The sequence below is a fragment of the Silene latifolia genome, chromosome 4 (genome assembly GCF_048544455.1).
Source record: "Silene latifolia isolate original U9 population chromosome 4, ASM4854445v1, whole genome shotgun sequence".
NCBI lineage: Eukaryota > Viridiplantae > Streptophyta > Magnoliopsida > Caryophyllales > Caryophyllaceae > Silene > Silene latifolia.
The window spans coordinates 467702-474880 of NC_133529.1; the positions used below are offsets into that span (position 1 = coordinate 467702).

Here is a 7179-nt window from a genome sequence, read left to right on the forward strand (position 1 = left end):
TATCTAAATCTAGTATTCTACTCTTCTCACTCGGAATTTTATCCGATTAAGGAACTTCTTCGCTTCTACGACTTCTTCTATTTCGAAAATTCATCCTCAATTATCTATATCAACATTTGAAATAAATTGTGCTCAACGACTCCTTTAATTTATATCATCAGTTCTAATTCAAGGAAATTCAGCAACACTACCTCGAATAAGCATGCATCAGCTTACACAAATCGTACACGATAACAATAATACTTGTAATAATGCATGATATAAATTAGGTGAAATGTCTTTAGAATTAATATCAGTCTACATAATACAAGTACTATATGTTTATATTTTGAATTATTTGAGTTGACATTTATAACTAGTGCTTATCAAACAACTTATCAATATGATTAGTGTATATTGAATTAAAAAATGTATAGGAAGAGCAATGATGATGTATGTGATAACAAGGGCACCAAAATATAAAAACAAAAATGACGTGGTATATTGTATTGTGTATATTATTGTGTGATGGAAGAACTTGAAAACAATTGAGAAATCACAAGTATAGTGATTTGTCATGTGAGAAGAAGGCTGTCAATTGTCATAATCCAACAGTACTACCTCATCATTTTCAGTCCTCAAAGAGAAAAAATCCAGCAACTGGGTCGGGGATATTCATGTGGTTGCGATATTTGCCACGACCAACTACTTAAACTCTTCTATTCCCAAAAATGAAAACCAAATTAGCCTACCTAGCCTTTGATACGAGATCAAGTTATACCATATTTGTGCGATAATGACTTTCAAATCACGTCGAAAGATACGTGTACCAATGGCTAATGATTTGCAATCGAATAATAGTAAGTTAGTGACTAATTATCACATGATAAGACTTTGATGATGATAATAATTCACCTTCCCTACCTAATGGAAAGTGTAGGTAAGAACACAAATGGTAGCATACATACCCAAATTAAAATCATGCATAGACGTAACATCACTTTAACGTGGCTGTCAATTTGTCATAATTAACAAGTTAAGCGCACTAATAAGTGTATAAATAACCCATAATTTAGAGGAAACGAGGCTAAGTTTACGGGTGATCACATCAATAGACCACAATTAGGCAAGTCCACATCACCAAAGTTTCTCAACCTGACGTAAGACATTCCCAACTACTAATCTTACGTATGATGCTCCATCTTTTTTATTCAACCATTCTTAACTCTCCAAATATGATGACAATTTTATCAAGGCTAAATCCATACCAAAAAAATAATCTATTCTTGAATTATCTTATACTCAATGATACCAATTCATAGTTTCTTACCCTGTATATATAAAGTGGCACAAATTCTCACTTATGACGGAGGGTATCCGTCACAAACTTGTAACGGGTACCATATTGTCTCACAAAAAACCCATAGGGGTGAGAGACAAAGCACATGGGGTGGGTGCCCACCTTGTCCCCTCTACCCATTTCCACTCACATAATACCCGTCGCAATATCCGACCCGTCACAAGGGAGACCTACTGGTATCTCCTGAACCAACCTCATACAAGAGGAAAAAAAATACGTGGCTCGATACGACCTTCGAAAGGCTTAAATAGAAGTGTATAATACACGATTTCCGGAGATTCTGGGGTCCCAGAACAAAAATGTCCAGAAATCAAACAGAGGGCTCTTCCGATCAGATAAAAAGCCCACACAAATTTTCATGTGCAACGATGTTTTCTGAAGGGCGTTGGTATGCGATAAATCAACTTCAGTCGAAAATGGGATAATCGTATAAAAGCGATGTATACTTGTGTTTTTGGGCATAACATCAAATAAGGTGCCTCTAGAACCGATCTCCGACACGTGGTAGAAAAACAGAGAAAAAAATAAAGTGGTCTGATACAACTTCCTGAACGACTAAAATTGAAGTGACACAGTTTTTGGAGATTTCGGGGACCCGGGAAAAATTTACCCGGGAATCAAACGAAAGGTTACTCGGGTAAGATAAAGAGGCCAAACAAATTTTGAGGAGCAACGAAGGTATATTTAGGGCGCTTATATGCAATAAATCAGCCTTTGTCGAAAATCGGATAACGTGGATATGTATAGTTGTGTTTTTAGGCATTGAAATCGGATAAGGTGCTTTCTGAACCGACCCCCGGACATCTGATATAAAACAGGAGAGAGAAAAATTGGCGCGGTACGACCTCCTAAACAGCTCAAATTGAAGTGTAAAATACACAGTTTTCAAAGATTCTGGGGTCCTAAAACAAAAATGTTTGGAAATCAAGCAGAGGATTCCTCGGGTCCGATAAAGAGGCCACACAAATTTTGAGAAGCAAATGAAGGTTTGTTTAGGACTCTTATATTCAATAAACCAACCTTTTGTCGAAAATCGAATAAACGTGTAAGAGCGATGTGTAATTGTGTTTTTTGACATCAAATCGGGTAAGGTACCTCCTGAACCGAGTCAAGACACATGGTGGAAAAACCAAAAGAAAAACAAACTTGACCCGGTACGACCTCCTAAACGGCTCAAATTGAAGTGTATAATACGCAGATTTCGGAAATTCCAGGGTCCCAGAACAAAAATGTCCGGAAATCAAACGGAGGGCTCCTCGGGTTAGATAAAGAAGCCAAACAAATTTTGAGGAGCAACGGAGGTTTTTTAGGGCGCTGTTATGCGATAAACCAGCCATTGTTGGAAAATGGGTAACGTGTGCAACAAAATTTGTTGCATTGTCATTCATTTTTAAGCCAAAAGAAACAGTCCAAGGAACTGTTCACAATTGAATGCATTTCATCGCTTTTTGAAGTGTCATTACATCAAGTCTAACTTCCAAGCTCTATATATCAAGTTTTACTCATGCAAATACAATGATTCTTATGTCATTAGAAAGCTTGGGATCTTAGAAAAACGATGGATTTTGAATCACCTCCATATCAGGTCTATAGCTTGAGATATGGCTGATGCAAACAGACTGCGCATTTCTGGACAGCCCATGACCTACGTGCACTAAAAGTTCAATAACTCGAGATTTACTCAACGTCTAAGGTTGATTCTTTTTGGAGGTGAAAGTTAGCTCCCTTAGCTTTCAAATGAGCTATCATGGGCCCTGATATTCGTCCTGAGCTAAGAGATATGCCTCTTCCAAAATGCGCCTGATTTCCTAAGATGCTCTCCAAACCCGGTTTTGAACCGTCACCAACAATCGAGGTCCAAATTCAATTCCGTCTAAGAAGTCATGCCTCCAACCGCCCTATTTCTCATCTTTGGTGAGTTTAGGATGTTTTTGTGTAGGATATTTTATCTCCAAGGGTTACCATTCAGAAATTATTTGAAGAACTAAAGCAAAGGTACAAGGGGACCCGGTTTTGAACAATGAGCTAAATGTCGCTATCAATCTTTCCTCTTTTGATCCAACAAAGCTCAAGAGACTTTTTGGGAGCTGAATAGGAGTCATACACGGTTCCACATGCCTCCAATCAGTCCATATAATCATAAATAAGAAGTTGAGCTACAAACAAGGAAGATTGGACTATTAGTTTACTTTATCATTTCTTTGCTTTATGTCATTTTCAATTTCAGCATTGTAAGAGCCCTAGGCTACTGTTTTTATGTCCTTTTAGCTGCTCATTTTGTGGCCCTTAGATGTAACTTGTAATCAAGGATCAAGATTGTAAGCCTTGGTCTATATAAACCAAGTTAGACATATGAGAAAATCAGATTGGAGTTAATGAAAATTATGAGTTTTATGAGGTTTCTCAAAACCCTTGATTAGTTCTTTGCTTAGTGCTAGAACAACTCCATTACTTAGTGTTTGGGGTCGTGTATTGATATACGATTATTTTACTTCCAATTCCCTCTTTCTTTTATGCATACCGACTCGTATCGAGTCGGTTTCGGGTGTTTTTCCTTGCATTTTGTGCCCAACGCCCGTACTTGTTACCTTGCGTGTCCTTTTGTAGGAAACGGTCCAAGTATGGAGGAATTGGGGCAAGAAAGGCACCCCATTGCCTTTACATGAAGAAGAGGTGAAGAAATGAAGACTGTGTGTTTTTTGGCGAGGGACCGTGCAAGTCTGGTCTAGCCGCCGGCAAAACACACCCCAGAGAATCACTCAAGAAATTTGAAGAAAAGCTGAAGAAGGTGCTTTGCCGGCAGGCCGACGACCGGCCCACCGGTAAAGCACAACAAGTGGAATTAAAAGAAGAATTGAAGGAAAAACGAGCTTGGCCTCGCTACTTAGGTAGAGAGCACGGCGGCGGTCAACCGGCATTTCACACATCAACAAGGAAGAGGAAGGCCTGAAGAAGGTGTTTTGCGGCGGGCGACAGCGCAAGAACCGCCCACCAAGCAAAACACAAATGCCAGCTATTTTTTAATCTTGCAGTTTTACCGGTAAGACCACCATGCCAGGTGGACCAAGAAAACAACAAAGACGGGATTTGGGCTTTTCTTCCTTTTTCTTCCTAATCTTGTACAAGCCTATAAATACCCCCTCTTAAACCCTTTTGTACACACAACCCTAGATCCGAATTTTTACCCTTTCAAGCTTTAAACTTTCTTAATCTCTTTGTTAATCTTTCTTTAATTAGAGAAGTTCTTCAATCAATTAGTGATTGAATTTGGGTTTGTAAGAAGATTGAAGGATTTCCTTCTTTATTATTTCTATCCAAATTCCTCTTTCACTATTTTGTGGGTATTAATTCTCTCCCTATTTTCATTTGTTTACATTTTGTTCTTCTTTTATGTTTGCTTGATTGTTTATGTTAAGATTGTTGGTGTTGTTTGTTTGTTGTTGTTAATTTCATCATTGTTCATCTTTTTATTGTTGATCTTTCCTTTGTTTCTCTTTTATTTATTCATCTTTGGGTAGTTGTCCTCAAAGACTTAATCTTTGAGTTGATTTGGTTAAAGATTGTGTCTTTAGGTTTAATCACTCTCATTATTAGATTAAATCATCTTTCCTTACACCAATTGCTAGATTGTTGCATGTTTAGTAGTGAATTTCATCTTCTCACCATGTTTGTGACCAAAGTTTCCATCTTTATTGTTTATTTTGCAATTAGGACCATGATTAGTGAGTAGTCTTCCACTAGGGCTCGGTTTGACCCAACATGAGTAATTTCATTAGTTGAATTTCATAAAGGCTAATTATTTGGGGAAATTGGTGAGGGTAGATTAGAGGATTGACTTGGTTTATGGGTTGACTTTTGGGTAGTGTCGACTTACGACCCTTGACCACCAACGAGAGTTGGTTAGGTTGTGATTTGGATACCCTTGATTTGACCCTATTGTTGACCTTGGTTGAGACAGAAAGGGAGAACGGGGTAGGACACCTCTAATCTAGCGTTTGAAATCGACCCTCGAGAGAGGGAGTGGGATGACCGGGAATTGATGGGGCTTAATGACCTTAGCAAATATTAGACTACCTTGGGAATAATGCATGTTTTTGGGGTAGTCGGGTATTGAGTTAGGGATTCCGACCTTCGAACCCGAGAGGGGGGTTGGTGGGTAGCACTAGTGTCCTATTTCGAACCCGAGAGGGGGGTCTTAGGCGAATTAGAGTCGTCACCTCCTCACCTAACTGCCCTTGTGATTAGCCTAGAGATTTAACTATGTGGAATTGCGAATTGTTTGGGAAGAACCGAGTCTTAGGCCGTTAACCATTTGAATTACAATTTATCCTTCGTTCTTGCTTATTTTCCTTGCTTTTGTTAAGTTTGCATTGCATTTTGTTTTAGGGAGCATTAGTATAACAACCATCATCTTTTATTTTCGACTTAGCTAAACGATCGGATTAGAACAATTAGTAATCTTTTCAACTCCTTGTGGGATCGACCCTTAATAGTGTACAACGATAAAATCGTGCACTTGCGAGGTATAGCTTGATACCATCAAGTTTTTGGCGCCGTTGCCGGGGAGTTCGGCTAGATATTAATTGTTTTCATTCTTGTTTAAACTAAGTCTTTTGTTACTAATCTCTCTCTTGAGTGTGTAGGACTTCTTGCATGAGAAGAAGAAATCGAAGAGGTCAACCAATACGTCCGATTGACCACGAGATCGAAGCAACCGCGAGAAGACTAAATTCACTCCGTAGAAGAGGGCTTATAGAAACACTGATTCCTCAAGAAAATCCAGTAATTGAGAACCTTCAAGAAGAACCACGGGTCTTTGAAACTTTCGAAAATCCTTTTGCAACACCGGAAACGGAAGTAACAATGGCCGCGGTCCCTATGAGAGATAACTTGGCTCCGAAAAAGGTGGTGAATCCGAGTATTGTGAAGCCACCTATTCAAGCCAACAATTTTGATGTGAAAGCCACTTTGCTACAACTTGTCCAAGGGAACCAATTCGGAGGGGGAGCCACCGAAAACCCCAACGAGCATCTCAACGAGTTCTTGGATAGTTGTGACATGTTCAAGGCCAATGGAGTCACGGAAGATGCCGTACGCCTTAGGCTTTTCCCTTACTCTTTGAGGGGAAGTGCCAAGGAATGGCTTAAAAGTTGTGAACCCGACTCTCTTCGGACTTGGGACGATGTCTCTAAGGCTTTTCTCAACAAGTATTTCCCTCCCCAACGAACCGCAAGAATTAAGAGTGAGCTCCAAGGGTTCACCCAACAAGAAGATGAGACCCTTTATGAAGCATGGGAGAGGTACAAGGGCCTCCAAAGGCTATGTCCTCACCACGGTATTGGAGATGATGAGCTCATCAACAATTTCTATGAAGGGTTAAACAATGATATGAAGATGAACCTTGATTCCGGCTCGGGGAAGGGAGCTTTGGATAAGATAGATCACAAGACGGCAAAAGAACTTATTGAAGAAATGGCTTCTCGTACCTTTCATTGGAACAATGATAGGCACAAAAGGAAAGGGAAGTCAACGGTCGAATCGGCCAACAATGTGGAAGTGAAAGAGATGATAGAAGAGCTTAAGCAACAAGTTGCCTTGATGAGCTCAAGCAAAACATCTAGCAATTCTTCTATGAGGAACCAAGTCTATAGTTGTGAGCTTTGTGGAGACCAAGGACACCCACCCAATGAGTGTCCCTTGGTGGTTGGAGATGGAAGTTGTATGGAGCAAGTGAACGGGATATGGGAGTCTAGTCCGGCCAAGCAAGCATTTAACAACAACCAATATCACCCGGGATTGAGAGCCCACCCAAACTTCTCCTATGGCTCTCAAAATGTCCA

The 7179-nt window shown here is 39.7% G+C and overlaps 1 non-coding gene across 1 annotated transcript; it reads right to left on the bottom strand.

The window, feature by feature from the left end:
* Nucleotides 1-6571: 6571 nt before the first annotated feature.
* Nucleotides 6572-6678, bottom strand: LOC141654452 (small nucleolar RNA R71). Its single transcript, XR_012548011.1, has one exon. It is a non-coding gene; the product is annotated as a small nucleolar RNA R71 (small nucleolar RNA).
* Between the last annotated feature and the right edge of the window lie 501 nt (nt 6679-7179).